This window comes from Muntiacus reevesi, chromosome 20 (assembly GCF_963930625.1).
Source record: "Muntiacus reevesi chromosome 20, mMunRee1.1, whole genome shotgun sequence".
NCBI lineage: Eukaryota > Metazoa > Chordata > Mammalia > Artiodactyla > Cervidae > Muntiacus > Muntiacus reevesi.
The window spans coordinates 31,456,453-31,472,089 of NC_089268.1; positions in this window are offsets into that span (position 1 = coordinate 31,456,453).

Here is a 15,637-nt window from a genome sequence, read left to right on the forward strand (position 1 = left end):
TCTTCCCTGGCGCAACCCCTCACAGAACCGACTTTCTCACATCCTACTTATTTCCCATCTCATGTCATTCTGTCTACTGCCCCAGGAATTCCAATGAATTGCTCTGCCAAGTCTTGAAAAAATTCAGTGGACACTTCTCAGTCCTTGTGTTTTTAGACCTCTTAGAATTCTCTCCTAGAGAAATTCTATTCCTCTTTGGATTTATTTTCAGATTTCCTCTAATCTTTCTGGCTATTTCTTTCCAGTTGTCTTGCAGAATTTACTTCTTTTGACAATCCCTGAAATGTTGGCATTTCTTTGGTTTTCATCTTATGCCTTGTTTTCTTTTCATCCTACAGATATTCTTGGATGAGTCTATTCACTCCCATGGGTTTCATACTATCTGTATGCCAATCTCTCTCAAATTTGTTTCTCTAGTGCAACTCTCTTTCATATTCAGGCTCCTATTCCCAGTGCTCTTTGAATGTCAACTTGGATATCATAGACACTTGTATCTAAGATTTCCCAAACTGAATCCATCAAATTCTCCTCCCTGCTTGTAGACTGTACCTCTCTTCATGTACCCTTTATCAATAAATAGCACCACAGTGTATCCAGTTATTCAAGAAAAGAAAAGTTGGCAGTCATCCCAGGACTTCTACCTTTCGTTAACTTGTACATCTAATCAATTCCTAAGTATTACTTTTGGGGAAGAAGAATCTTATTATTAAACAAATATATTTTTATATCTACCACAAATTAACACACTGTTTTAGGCATTGAAAAACAGTGGTGACAAGAAAGGCATGGTCTTTACCCTTAAGGAACTTTCAATAAAAGCCAGAAAATTTAGAATTATCCTTGACTCATCCAGTGCATGACCATGCTCCGTTGATTCTCACTTTTCTCATAGTCATACTCCTTTTCTTCATTCCTAATTATATTGCCTATGTCAGGCGTTCATCATCTCTCATCTGAATACTTGTAATAAATGTAAAATTCATTTTACTTCCTGTAATCTTCCTCCTTTCAAGCTTTCTTTCATATTTCCTAAAGAATACCACTCTAATGGCAGAAAGTGAAGAGGAACTAAAGAGCCTCTTGATCAGGGTAAAAGAGGAGAGTGAAAAAATTAAGATCATGGCATCCAGTCCCATCACTTCTTGGCAAACAGGAGGGGGAAAGTTGAAATAGTGACAGATTTTCTTTTCTTGGGTCCCCAAATCACTGTGGATGGTGACTGCAGCCATGAAATTAAAAGATGCTTGCTCCTTCGAAGGAAAGCTATGACAAACCTAGACAGTAGATTAAAAAGCAGAGAACTCACTTTGCTGACAAATGCCAAATAGTCAAAGCTATGGTTTTTCCAGTAGTTATATACAGATGTGAGAGATGGATCATAAAGAAGGCTGAGCGCCAAAATATTGATGCTTTTGAATTGTGGTGCTGGAGAATATTCTTGAGAGTCCCTTGGACTGCAAGGAGATCAACCAGTCAATCCTAAAGGAAATTAACTCTTAATATTCATTGGAAGGACTGGTGCTGAAGCTGAAGCTCCAACCTTTTGGCCACCTGATGTGAAAAACCGACTCACTGGAAAAGACCCTGATTTTGGAAAAGACTGAGGACAGGAGGAGAAGGGATTGACAGGATGAGATGGTTGGATGGCATCTCTGACTCAATGAACAGGAGTTTGAGCAAACTCCAGAGATAGCAGAGGACAGAGGAGTCCATGGGGTCACAAAGAGCTGGAAACAACTTACTGACTGAACAACAACAAAAGAATTATCTTTCTAAAACAAAAATTTCCTCACTTTCCCTTCTTAAGAACTTCCAGTTGTTTTCAGTTGCCTTCAACTCCAATTCCAAATTCCTTATTATGGTATAAAAGATCTTCATAATCCTTTTCTTACCTCTCTAGTACTCTCTCTTGCCATGCTCAATTTCTCATCCTTAAAATTTCCTAACTTACAGTGAAAGTTTATGTCTATCTGGCTTTTCTTGTCTTGAAATTCTCTGACCACCCCAACTGAAAATTTCCTCAAGATAGTCTCTATTGCATTGCCCTGTGTTTTTCTTCATGTCATTCATTACTGTCAAGAATTTTCTTATTTCTTAAAAAATGATTTCTTAATTATTTTCTAATCTGGGTCAATAAAATAGATGATTTATAAGATCAGGAAATTTGTCTTTTTTTTTTTTAAATCACTATGCCTCTTGACATACTGGAGGCAAACAACATGTATTTGTTGAATGAATGAATATACTTCTTAAAGACTTAGGAAATTCTTTCTTATATCAGATAGAAGTATGTGTTCTCAAAGCATATTTTATAGTGACTTTTATTCTAAGCTAAGTAGCCATTGAGATTATATATAAAAATATATAATAAATATATAAAATATACACTATTCAAATATATATGGGCTTCCAAGGTGATTCAGTAGTAAAGAATCTGCCTGTCAATGCAGGAGATGTGGGTCGGATCCCTGGGTCAGACAGATCCTCTGGAGGAGGAAATGGCAACCCGCTCCAGTATTCTTGCCTGCACAATCTCATGGACAGAGAAGACTGAGGGACTGCAGTCCATGGGGTCCCAAAGAGTTGAACATGAGTGACCGACACACACTTGTAAATATATGTGTGTAATACTTAATTGTTCAGTCATGTCTGACTCTTTGCGACCCCATGGACTGTAGCCCACCAGGTTCCTCTGTCTATGGGGATTCTCCAGGTAAGAACACTGGAGTGGGTTGCCATGCCCTCCTCCAGGGAATCTTCCCAACCCACGGATGGAACCCAGATCTTCCACATTGCAGGTGGATTCTTTACTGTCTGAGCCACCAGGGAAGATCTGTAAATATAAATAATTATGTATTTGTTCTTTTGTTTTCATGATTCTTTTTCACTTGTAAGATACTTTGGAGAGCACGTGGACTGGATTTTATTCAGATTTTATATTTGTATAGGGAAACTCAGTTTTATAAGCCAATACTTATACTTGCCTATGAAGACAGACTGATTTTTGGGTAGAATGAGCTGCATGCCAGAGAATGCAAGGCAACACATCTCTGATTCTACTATTGGTTTTTAACCTGCCCCACTGTCTTATGTCTTAGCCAAAAGGATGGAAAGTCTGTGGCAGAAACTAAAGAAAATGGAGGGATTCTGTTAAACTAATTTTTAAATGATTGATTAATAGAAGTGAATGGAAAGAGAGAGGTGTTCTACATACAGATAGGCAAAATGGAGAGAAGCATTGGTGCTTTGGACTCCAGGGAACACAAAACTCATGCAAGAACTTCCGGGGAATTGCCAGAAATAATTAAAGCGATTTTCCTTAGACTGCAGGGATTGTAATAGTAGATGAAAAAACAGCCTGTTTATTATTATCACTCTTGGGCTTCAGGCTGATACAGTTTCAGGAAACACAGGATAGAGTTGTATCATATCACTTGGTATTGCTCCTGCCACATAGGGGGCATTCAAAAATGTTCACTGAAAAAGTGTTCTCTAATATCTGTGGAGATTACAGCATTTCACCATGGAATATAAAGTGGGCAAAGATGGAGGGGAGGGCAGGCTCTGAGCTTTGCAAGAAGCAGAAGGAATAAAATTATTAAAAGTCCTTCCTGGGATATTTCTTCTCTCTGTAATTTCCCTCAACTCTACATCTGGCTGGCACAAAAGAAATCTCTGCTTTTATCATTTGCCACCATTTATATTTAGAATCCCCAGAAAGTTCTCACATGAACTCTTTTCCCTCACCCTGGTGGATAGAACCCTCTATTTTCTTCCCCTTCTGATCTAAGTTGCTCATCACTACTGTTCTGCCAGTGCCTGCTTTGACAAAAATGATGCTGTGTTGGGCACCAGTGCTCTCAGAGCTGCTAATGTGACTAATGTTGATGCAGCCCTGAGTTTTCTGGGTCCCAAAACACCAACGGCTTTCACCACTTTGCACATAAAGTGCAGAAGGCCTCTCTACCTTGACAGTAGCTACTTTTAGTGTGTAGATCCTTCTCTTCAGCATAAAGAGAAATCTCCAAGAGAAAATGGACCTGTGATTATCTCCATCCTTCCATCGAAGTCCCTGCCCCTTCACTCAGGGGTCTTTGAGGGGTGGTGGGGGATGGCTAGGTGAAGTAGGGTTAGTTCTTGGGCAGAGAAGATATGAAAATTTAGAATTTAATCTATTGCCACTTCAAGCTGTGTGGACTGAAGAGCAAAGGAAACCTGTCTGCAGCTTGGGAAGGAAAAAGTAGATTTGCAGAAAGAGGCAGGGAGTCACGTAGTGCTCATTTTCAAGTCTGACTCATTTCTTAGTGGCTTTGACCAATTAAAGGTTATCACACTTACCAGATGCTTGTATTAAGAACCTTCTGGGATGAGACTTTTTTTTCCAAGTCAGCCTCCAGGCTAATGGGAAAAACAAAAACAGGAGAAGGTTACATTTCCCACCCCCTAGATGTACAAGGATGAGAGATGGAATGGTTCTTGCAGAACGTATGTCTGACTTAGTAAGAACTGGAGTGACCACAATGTGGGCTTGCCTACATTGAAATTTATAGCTCTTTGTAGCCTCTGGGAACCCAATCTTGACAAGCTCCCTCCACTCTAGTAATAGTTACTTTATCCCCTTGGGGTTTCCCAGTGGCAACCCTGGGGATAATGTACCTGACAGACAATTCTCCAGGAGATGCAGGGAATTATAAGATGTGGAAGTTGTTAATAGGCTTGCAGGAAGGATTGTAACACATCATTCCCCCAAGAGGACCTGAGACAACAAATATCAACTATTCCATGAATAACAAATAACCTTTTCTGACATGAATTGACATTCACTAAATATAGGCTTTATCTTCCCTGCCTGCAGCACTCTGTCAGCAATACTGTCCTTGGACTTAAAATTCGTGATTCTTGCCTGAGATAAAAAAAGGACCCATTTGGGGGAAAGGAGGTGAGCCATCACATGGTCAGGACTCACTTGTCTTATCAGATATCCATCCCTGTGAAGCACTCGGCTAATGTAACAGTGGAATGGTCTCTCTTTTTAATTTTGTTTGTTTATTTTTGGCTGTTCTGGGTCTTGGTTGCTGCACGTGGGCTTTCTCCAGTTTCAGAGAGCAGGGGCTGCTCTCTAGTAGTGGTATGCGGGCTGCTCACTGCAGTCGCTTCTCTTGTCACGGAACAGGGCTCCAGAATAAGCAGGCTCAGCAGTTGTGGCCACAGGCTTAGCTGCCCCGTGGCATATGAGATCTTCCCAGACCAGGGACTGAACGGCTATCTCCTGCATTGGCAGATGGATTCCCAAGTACTGGACCACCAGGGAAGCCCTTCTTAAAGCCTCAGGTAATGTGTGAGCTTAGAGGTAACACCCAGAAATATGTGGATGCTGTACTCCAAGAGCTGTATATGCATTGAAAAATAACCAATATACAGCTGTGTTTTCCCACTGCTGTAATGTATATGGGTGTCCATTGCTCTGATGCTTTCTCATCCTGGCCCCACCCTGGCCTCTCCTGGTTCCCCTCTCCTCAGGGGAGATAAGAGACAGGACTGTTCTCCCTCTGCACAATAGTAAGAAGAGGCTGAGATAATGAGTGTTGGGAGACGTTATCCTCATCCTCTTGGGAAAAAGAAACAGGAGCCACATGCCTGGGCTCTCTTCCTTCCCAGGATTCTCCCTTAATAAACATGTCAGGTACTGTTTTAAGGTATTTACATAAATTAATTTAAATCTCATAAGAGTCCATGAGATAGGGACAGCTCTCAAGCCCATTTTGCAGACAAGGAAACTGAGGTCTCTGGGAGCTTGACTACCTGTAAGTTGGTTGAGCCATGGTTCTAATGAGACAGTCTGACCACTGAGTCCAAGTGTGCACTTATTCTGCTGTGTTGACTCCCATAGACTGTCTATCTGCCTCACTAAGGGTCACCTCCTCTGGGCTCTGACAACTTCCCTTCCCCTCTGGGCTCTGAGACTGGGGGGGAGTCTGTTGTGTTTCCCACACTCACTATAGATGATCCCTGAGGTCTGAAGTGACAGGAGAGTTGGTCCTATGTTGGCTGGTGGAGTGTGTTCACTGGAGGGGGGGGAACGGAGGCTCACATCTGGGCTGTGGTGCATCCGCGGTGTTGGCATCCAGGGTATGAGCTGGGCTCTCCAGATGCTGAAGAGGGAAGACCAGCAGGGGCCATACAGGGTTTCCTCATCACTGTGATATTTCACAGCCTGAAACACAGCCTCAAGTGGACCTGAGGTCCCAGGGGTGTTCACTCTTCTCCTTCCCATCTCACTGCCCTGACTGCTCTTCTTCCAACTGACTCCCTGGGAACATCTCTCCAAGGAGGGGTCTGGCTGCACCCCTGCTCACCAGCACTTCCTCCCACCCTGCCTGCTGCTCCCTTTTGGGGCCTCCTGGATGGAGCGAGAGGAAAGCAACTAGGATAGACAGAGAAATTGACGTTATGCTGTAAAGAGAAAGCAGAGTGTCTGTCTTTAAGAAAGGCAATGGCTGCCTGAGGGGAGAACACGAAGTGGCTTCCTCTGAGCTGTTAGACTGGAGGCCTTAGTCTTCTGCTGGATGTTGGTAGGGGGCTGACTTCAGTTTCTTGAAACAAAGATATTTCCAACCCAGCTGCTTCCTTCATCAGAGATTGCAAGCAGGGAAAAGTTGAAAGTCAGCCAGCAAGATGGGGTTTTGCTCTTCTGTGATCTGATCTCAGGAGTGATGTCCCTGTTGCCATATTCTACTGGTCAGAAGCAGGTCACAGCTCCCACCCACAATCAGGAGAGGAGAGTCTACAAGGTGTGAACCCAGAAGGCAGGGACACTTGTGTGCATCTCAGAGTCCGTCTGCAGAGGGACTTCCCAGGTCAGAGAAGCAGGAGCGCAAGGTAGTGAGCCCTACGCCCTGGACGTGGTCACACATGGGCTGCACAGTCACTGAACAATCTTTGTCACTGTGGGTCCAGCTCGAGTAGGGTAATCTGCAGAACTGATACAGTAAATCTGTGTTCAAACACTGAGAAAACTCCAGAGTGTTTTCCAAAGTGGCAGCACCATTTTATAATCCCATCAGCATGTTTCATGCTTCCAATATCTCTACAGTTTTCAGGTGGCTCAGTGGTAGAGAATCTGCCTGCCAAAACAGAAGATGCAGTTTCCATCTCTGGGTTGTGACAACACCTGGAGGAGGAAATGGTTCAGTTCAGTTCAGTTGAGTTGCTGAGTCGTGTCTGACTCTTTGCGACCCCATGAGCTGCAGCATGCCAGGCCTCCCTGTCCAACACCAACTCCCGAAGCCCACCCAAACTCATGTCTACCCATTCCTATATTCTTGCCGGGATAATCCCATGGACAGAGGAGTCAGGTTTATAGTTTATGGTGGGGTTATAGTTTATGGTGGGGGCAAAGAGTTGGATACTACTAAGTAACAGAGCATGGATGCAGGCAATATCTCTACATCCTCTCTGAGGATATGAATCTTGGTTTCTGGATTTTCAAGGAGGGGATGCCTCTTAGCTCCCCACGCGAATAAACTCTGGCTTATATTTCCTGTTATAGCTCATAAACTTGAGAAAATCAGAGGTAAGGTTTTTCCAGATTTGGCTAACACCCTAAGGATAAAAACATATTTTCTCTCTGGAGACTGCCCACATTTATATTTTGGCCTAAAAAAATTATTTCCTTCATATTGTAGTTACGGAAACTTTTTATATTTTGTTACTTTTATTTTGTTTCCCTGGAAGAGGCAGCCTTAAAACCAAGCCCACCATGTTACTGGAAATGGAATCTCCATGACTTATTTTTTCACCCTTGCTATTTTTCTGGTGCCAGGGTAGGTCCCTGAGTACAAGTCCACCTCAACAAATGATATTTTTATCTCTTCTGTGAGCCAGTGCTCGTTTCTGAGATAATTGCTATCACAATACGAAACATACAGACATTGAAAGTGAGTGTAAGCAAGTAAACTTCTACCTTATTTCAATTCACACTGGTAATCGTCAGTATAAGATACCGACATAGTGTTGTTTTTTTATTTTAAAGCCAAGATTGAGGCTTTATCTCAGCAAGCACAGTTAGTAGCTGCTGAGAATGAAAAGTTCAAGGTGAAGCTGTCTCAACCATTCCAGAAAACACACAGACTCCAAGAAGGGAGTGAAATGTACAAGAAGGGAGTGAAGAGAAAGAGGTTGTTGAAACAGATGATGTGGAAGTGAAGGGCATAGAACTGGTCATGTCACAAGCAAATGTGTCAGGAGCAAATGTTGACCCAGCTCTGAAGAACAACAGTAATGATATTGTAAATGCTAATATGGATTTAACCATCTGAAAAGAGAACCTTCTTTGGTGTTTCAAAAGAGTAACTGCAGCTGGGTTTGAAATTTATACTGTTTCTATCAAAAACATTTTGGCTTCTTGTTGGATGAAAAAAAAGAAACAATATCATTGGATCTGCTAGTTGAATCATTAGCTCTCCATGGACCAAGTCCCCAAGGTTCAGGTAGACTTGTATTCAGGCCCTGCCCTGGCACCAGAAAAATAGCAGGAGTGAAAAAACAGGTCATGGAGAGTCCATTTCCAGTAACATGGTGGGCTTGGTTTTAAGGCTGCCTCTTCCAGGGAAACAAATAAAAGTAATAAAGTATAAAAAGTTTCCATAACTACATTATGAAGGAAATAATTGTTTTGGCCAAAATATAAATGTGGTAGTTTGGTGAAATTAGTAGTTTGGTGTCTGAACTAGTAATTTTTTAAGACTTTGATGGGAGTCACACACTGATAAACATTCTGGATGCTTTCTCCAGTAAGATGTTCATGTACAAAGGAATATAAAGCAATATAAAATAACAGTATACACACACACACACACACACATGGGCTTTCCTGGTGGCTCAGCAGTAAAGAAACTGCCTGCAATGCGGGAGCTGCAAGAGATGTGAGTATGGTCCCTGGGTTGGGAAGATCCCCTGGAGGAAGACATGGCAACCCACTCCAGTATTCTTGCCTGGAGAATCCCATGGACAGAGGAACCTGGTAGGCAACAGTCCATAGGGTTGCAAGAGTCAGACATGACTGAAGTGACTTAGCAGATATGCATGTGTATACATATACATATGTATATATATGGAACCCATGAAGATCTGTAGATGTTGGCTTTTTAATCCTAGAAAGAGACAAAGGCAAGGTAAGGACATTTTGAGTAATCATTTCATCATTCAAAAAGGGACTCCACTTATCTATAAGCTGGATCCCATCAGGGAACATTAGAGAAGTGAAAGATGTCATATGTTAGTCACTCATCATCCAGCCATGCCCAAGTGCCTAGAATGTACTAGATTAAGTTCTGGTCTAGATCACTGGTCCAAATACTGAAATTTGTCACTTTTTTCCCATCCCTTACCCTTACCTCTGGGACTTCCCCGGTGGCTCAGTAGTAAATAATCTGTAATGCAGGAGACCTGCGTTCAATTCCTGGGTCAGGAAGATCCCTGGGAGGAGGAAATGGTGTCCCCACTCCAGTATTCTTGCTTGGAAAATCCCATGGACATAGGAACCTGGCAGGCTACAGTCCATGGGGTCACAAAGAGTTGGACCCAACTTAGAGATTAAACAATGAAAACCCTCATCTCTACCTCTAAATCTATACCCACTTCCCAACTGAAGGGAATTTCACACGTAAACATTTTGGTCAGAGTCCGAGATCACCTACCTCCATGAAGGAGAAAAACTTGTTTTCTAAACATTTCTGCAGGTGGCAGACATGGCACTAGTTTCCTCCTGTCACATGGGCTCCAAATAAGGACACAGTGAGACAGAGAGAACTAAGACCATGGCATCTGGTCCCATCACTTCATGGCAAATAGATGGGGAAACAGTGGAAACAATGAGATTTTATTTTTTTGGGCTCCAAAATCACTGCAGATGATGAATGCAGTCATAAAATTAAAAGACGCTTGTTCCTTGGAAGAAAAGATAAGACCAACCACCACAGCTTATTAAAAAGCAGAGACATTAACTTTGCCAACAAAGGTCCGTCTAGTCAAAGCTCTGGTTTTTCCAGTAGTCATGTATGGATGTGAAAGTTGGAGTATAAAGAAAGGTGAGCAGCAAAGAATTGATGCTTTTGAACTGTGTTGGAGAAGACTCTTGGGAGACCCTTGGACTGCAAGGAGACTGAACCAGTTCATCCTAAAGGAAATCAGCCCTGAATATTCATTGGAAGGACTGATGCTGAAACTCCACTACTTTGGCCACTTGATGCGAAAAACTGTTCATTTGAAAAGACCCTGATGCTGGGAAAATTGAAGGTGGGAGGAGAAGGGGACGACAGAGGATGAGATGTTTGGATGGCATCACTGACTTGATGGACATAAGTTTGAGTAACCTCTGGGAGTTGGTGACGAACAGGGAGGCCTGGTGTGCTGCAGTCCATGGGGTCACAAAGAGTCGGACACGACTGAGCGAGTGAACTGAACTAAACAGAGACAGAGAGGCTGGCATCACACTGAAGGTTTTGATCTGCACAGCATGAATCATGGTAGTTTATTGAGTTGCCAAGGGCAGCAGAGACAGCAAGCCTAGCACCAGAGTCCATCCTCCAGCTAAGGGAGTGTCTGTTTTGTGAACAGTAGCTTCTGCTCCTCGTTCAGGGGCAGTGGTTCCCCACCTGGGAGAGACTGTGGATGCTGAGCTGGCTGTGAATCCTCAGGCTGTTCTGTGACTTTTCTTGAAATAAAACAAAACCACAAATCTCACTCTCTTTCTCTCCTTTGCAACAGATTGAAATCCTTTTTCTTCCCACAAAGAACTTTATAAGAATATCATGTAGGGAAACTTTCAGAGATTTTTTTCCCCCTCTGTTTTATTGAGATATGATTGATATAAAATATTGAGTAAGTGTACCTGTGATTTGATACTTTTCTATATTGCACAATGATCAGCAGCAGAACTTTAGCTTACACCTGTATGATGTCACATAATTACCATTTCTTTTTTGTGGTGAGAGCATTTAGATCTGCTCTCTTAGCAACTCAGAGACTTTATGATATCAGACTAGTTTCTAAAATGTGCAGATCCCTATACTGCTTAGAAGAGAAAACATGTATCACCCAGAAAATGTCTTGACTTTTTCTTCCCATTTAAATGTGAATTTAAGCCCCTCCCCATCCTGATCACTCTCTGATCACAAGCCTCAGTGGATCCAAACCTGACTAAGCATGAGTACTGCTTGTCAGGCTTCTTAAAAAATACTCAGGTCTCCTCCTAGACCAAGTTGCTCAGAGTGTTGAGCACGGAGTCCAGGAATCCCTTATGAACAAGTCCTACAGGGGAGGTTGATGCACAGCCACGTGGGAATCCTGGTTTATATCTTCACTACTAAATCTGTGATCTGAAAGTCAGCAGCATCAGCCGCAAACTTGTCATGAATGTAGATTCTCAGGCTCTACTCCCTACTGTCTAGATTTGGGAGGTCTAGGTGAGCACCAGCATCTCCAGCTTGGTCACCTCACCATTTCCTACAGTTTCCTTTAGTGCATCACTCACCCTGCGCCTCCGGATTATGTACAGCAACCAGACTGAAGCTTCTAAAGAGTAGTCACAATGGATTGTGTTCTGTGAAAAGCATCTTATGAATCCACATCTTACTCAGACAACATCAATACCCTTGTAATATCATCTAGGTCTATATGATCTAGTGAAACATGGGATCTAATCTCAATTCCTCATTCCTCCAGTCACACCTGCCTCCTGGCTCTTTCTTGAACACAGACACTCTCTTGCCCTCGTGCATTTGCACAGGCAATTCCCCTGCCCAGAGAGAACTTCCTCTGACATCTGTGTGGACATTCCTTCATGCCCTTTACATCTTTATTCAATAGTCACCTTTTCAATAAGGCCTGAACTAATCACATGATTAAAAGAGCCACCTTCCTTGTCTCTACACACATATGCTTCCTCAAAACACTTACTAACCTCTAAGGTAAACATTCCCTCACTTACTAGGCTCACTCTGCCCCTTCTCACCAGAACACACTTCACAAGGCCAACAAGGTGTGTCTGTTGTTAGTTCACTGAGGTTTTCTAGATGCAAAAATGGCACAATACAAATATCAGTTGAATGAATGATCAGTGTGGAGTGCCTCCCTATTCTAGAGACTGTGTCTTTATTACTGTGACCTCAGGCCACTTGCTCCCTCTTGGCCGCTGCAGCACAATGTCCATTCACATTGACATTAGTGCTGCCTGTATTTTCCCCACAAGGGCTGATCTCCCATCCCTCCCACACAGATCAGTCTGCACTCTACACATAATGATATTTTCTCTTCAGAAAAGATGTCAGATTTATAGGTCCTATATTGCAAGCTACTGTGAATCTATTAGATGCTGCTTTATAAATCCCCATGAGCTTGGATTGGAGCCAACACTAGGATTACTAGATCTAAGGGCAGAGAGAGGGACCAAGTTGCAGAGAAGGTTGAAATCCAGCAAGAATTAAGATAAGATGTGAAACAACTGGGTCCCTCCTCTATGCTAATCCCCAAATCCGGTTCCTTATAAAGGATGCAGAAAAAAGCAAAGAGGAATCCAGGAAACAGTCTTAGAGCTGGGAGAGATGAGAATTTCTCTCTTGATACCACTGAGATCCTGTGTGCAGGGACCTCTTTGTCTTGTGAGGATAATCATTCGTGAAAATGACTCCTGCTGCTGTCAGAGATGAGGACACCCAGGGCAGAATGAGACCAGAACTCTACACATGAAAAAGAACAGTCATTATTCAAAAATAAACTAAATAAGCAAAATATAAACACATGAACACAAAGGCATGCAGGCAGGACCTAGCATGAACTAGGCTGACCTGGTTACGGGAAGTCTTCACTGTCTATGGTCCTAGAGACAGGACAAGGCCCAGGTGAGTTCTGAGTTCGCAAAAACACAGGTCCTGGTGGGACAGGGACCCCCTGAAGGGACAAAGACAAGGCAGCTGAGAAGATGACTCAGCCAAGACTGACCACATCAAAGCCACGATGCACTGGCCACTGACTGGGCACAGCCCCCGACCATGTGCAGCTCCTCACAGCCTCCTCCTGTCCCTCCTGCAACAGACTGAGCACAGCAAGCAGAACAATTCTGGAAGGTTCTCAGGGCTTCCATGTACTTCCTCTTCCAAACTTTAGGAATCCTCTCCTTTGCTATCCCTACAACCCTTCACGGCACCAGTTAGAAAAATCACTCATGTAAATAGATTTTATTTTCAAAGGAAATATGACATAATGACCCAGTGCACATGAAGTGAAGACGGCGATGGAGAGGGTCCAGCCCCGTCTCTGCTGGAACGGGACAGCGGATCAGGGAGGAGAACACAGGTCAGGATGGGGAGTCAGGGTGGTGGGCAGGGGTGGGCAGTCTCCCCACCTCCTCACGTTATGCTAATAGGAGCACAGACACATTCAGATGCAGCTGTAGAAAGAGGGATCTGGGATCTGATGTCACAAAGTGGGACCGAGCATCACATAGTCCCTACAAGGCGGCTGTCTCACACTGTGAGAGAAAAGAATCAGGAACCAGTTCAGGTCGGTCATGTAAGGGCTGACATTCTCCACAGCCCCCCACATGATCACATGTCCACTCAAAGATCCCCGCCACCCAGTGTGTCCCCTCTGCTCCAACTCCTCTCCCAATCTAGACTCTCCAGGGTCTCACCTTTATGATCCATGAGACACACATCACAGCCCAGGGAAATGTCACCACCTGTGGAAGAACAAAACCAGGACGTGGTAAGAACCCACAGGAGAGAAACTAGAGAAGGCACTTTGAGGAGGGTAGCCCCCCATGGCCGCCTGTCTGCACCCTCAGAAGGGTCTCAGGAATCACATCCCTCTGTACTTACTTGCAGCCTGAGTGTAGCTCCCTGATTTTTCATCTGCAAGAAGAAAATATCACATGAGAGGCCATAGAGAACACTGAGTCATGAGATCCTAGAAGAACCCCCTAGTCCTGGACCCCACAGAACTTTCTGGAACCAAAATCCAGGACAAAATCAGGAGAATGAAGAAAGGTGCTGTTGGGGCAACTGGACCAACTGCCCTCCTGGAGGTGGGTCCTTAGCAGGGACCCTCCCCTCTGATCTTCATGTGCTGAGAGACAGGCCCTGAACTGGAATTACAATGTGAAAAATCTGTCTTTCATTTTCACATGTACTTTTACAAAAGGGTCAGTGTTAGCATCAGCTCAGACTCCACATGTGTGTGTGGAGGGTACTTTCCAATAACCAGGCAGGTAAGCTTTTACTTGGGTTTGAACCTCCCAGGGAGACAAGAAAACTCAAATCCCTCCATCCATTCCCTGCCTGAGCGCTTCTTCCACCAGATTGCAGCTGCAGCCACCACAGCTCCAGTGACCATGAGGAGAACCAGTATAACAATGATGCCTATGTTGGGGACGGAGGGTTCAGGAAGTTCTGTGGAGGAAAGAGAAGGGGCCCAGACCTCAGATTTGAGTCCTGACCTTGCTGAAGGGGTCCAGAAAGGCTTCAGCTTTATCTGAGAAGAAGCTCCACCCCAGCCTCCTCCTTACCCCATCTCAGGGGTCTCCTGAAGCCCCTTGTGCTGCACATGGCATATGTATCTCTGCTTCGCTCCAGAAGGGACCACTGGGGCCGCCCATTTCTGGAAGGTTCCATTCCCTGAAGGCCTGGTCTCCACAAGCTCCATGTCCTGGGTCTGGTCCTCCATGTCATACTGCCAGGTCAGTGAGATCTCCTCAGGGTAGAGGCCCAGGGCCCAGCACCTCAGGGGGACCTCACAGTCAGAGATGGGGTGATGGGTCACATATGTCTTTGGAGGGTCTGTGGAGGATGAATCAGAAAATTCCCATTTAGTGTTACCTCCATGGGTCCCTGAAGCAGCATCCTATGATCATCTTGAGAATAAACAGGACAGTGGGTTTGAAAAGAAGCAGCACAAACACCAGACACCAGCCTTGACTCAGGTCTGGGCATGTTCCCGAGTCCTTGGAAAGTTCTGGAGTCAGGGTGAGAGCCAAGGTAGGAGGCACCATGTAAGGGAGAGAATACAGAGTAATGGCCCTGACTTGGGTGGAGGCCGAATGACTCAGAAAAGCTGGAGTCAGGCCTCCAAACATGTTCTCAGGTGAGAACTGGCCCTGAGAGACAGTCATGGTTCACAAGATGGCACCCAGGGTGAAGGGGCAGCGCCGACCAGTTATTTCAGGGCTGGTTCCTGCTTCTTCCCCAAAGAGACTGGTTTCCTTAATTGTCCTTCAGAGAAGTGGGGCCACTGGCGAGTCACTCTCTTGTACAGAATATGAAAACCTGGGTGGATTTCTCCCTCTCCCGACAGGAAGCCAGAGCCCTGTTTCTACAGGGACCCCACTTTCTTCTCCTCGTGGGAAGCCAGGTCCGGCCCGAGGGGAGATCAGGGAGGCCCGGCGCCCCTCGTACCTGCGCGCAGCTGCGCGTCCTTCCCGTCCTCCAGGTGTCTGCGGAGCCACTCCACGCACGTGCCCTCCAGGTCGTTCCTACTGTGACGCGCAGCACCGCCCTGCTCAAGCTTGAGCTTGGAGATCTGGGCAGCCGTGTCCGCTGCGGTCCAGGAGCGCAGGTCCACGTTCAGGGCAAGGTGATCTTTG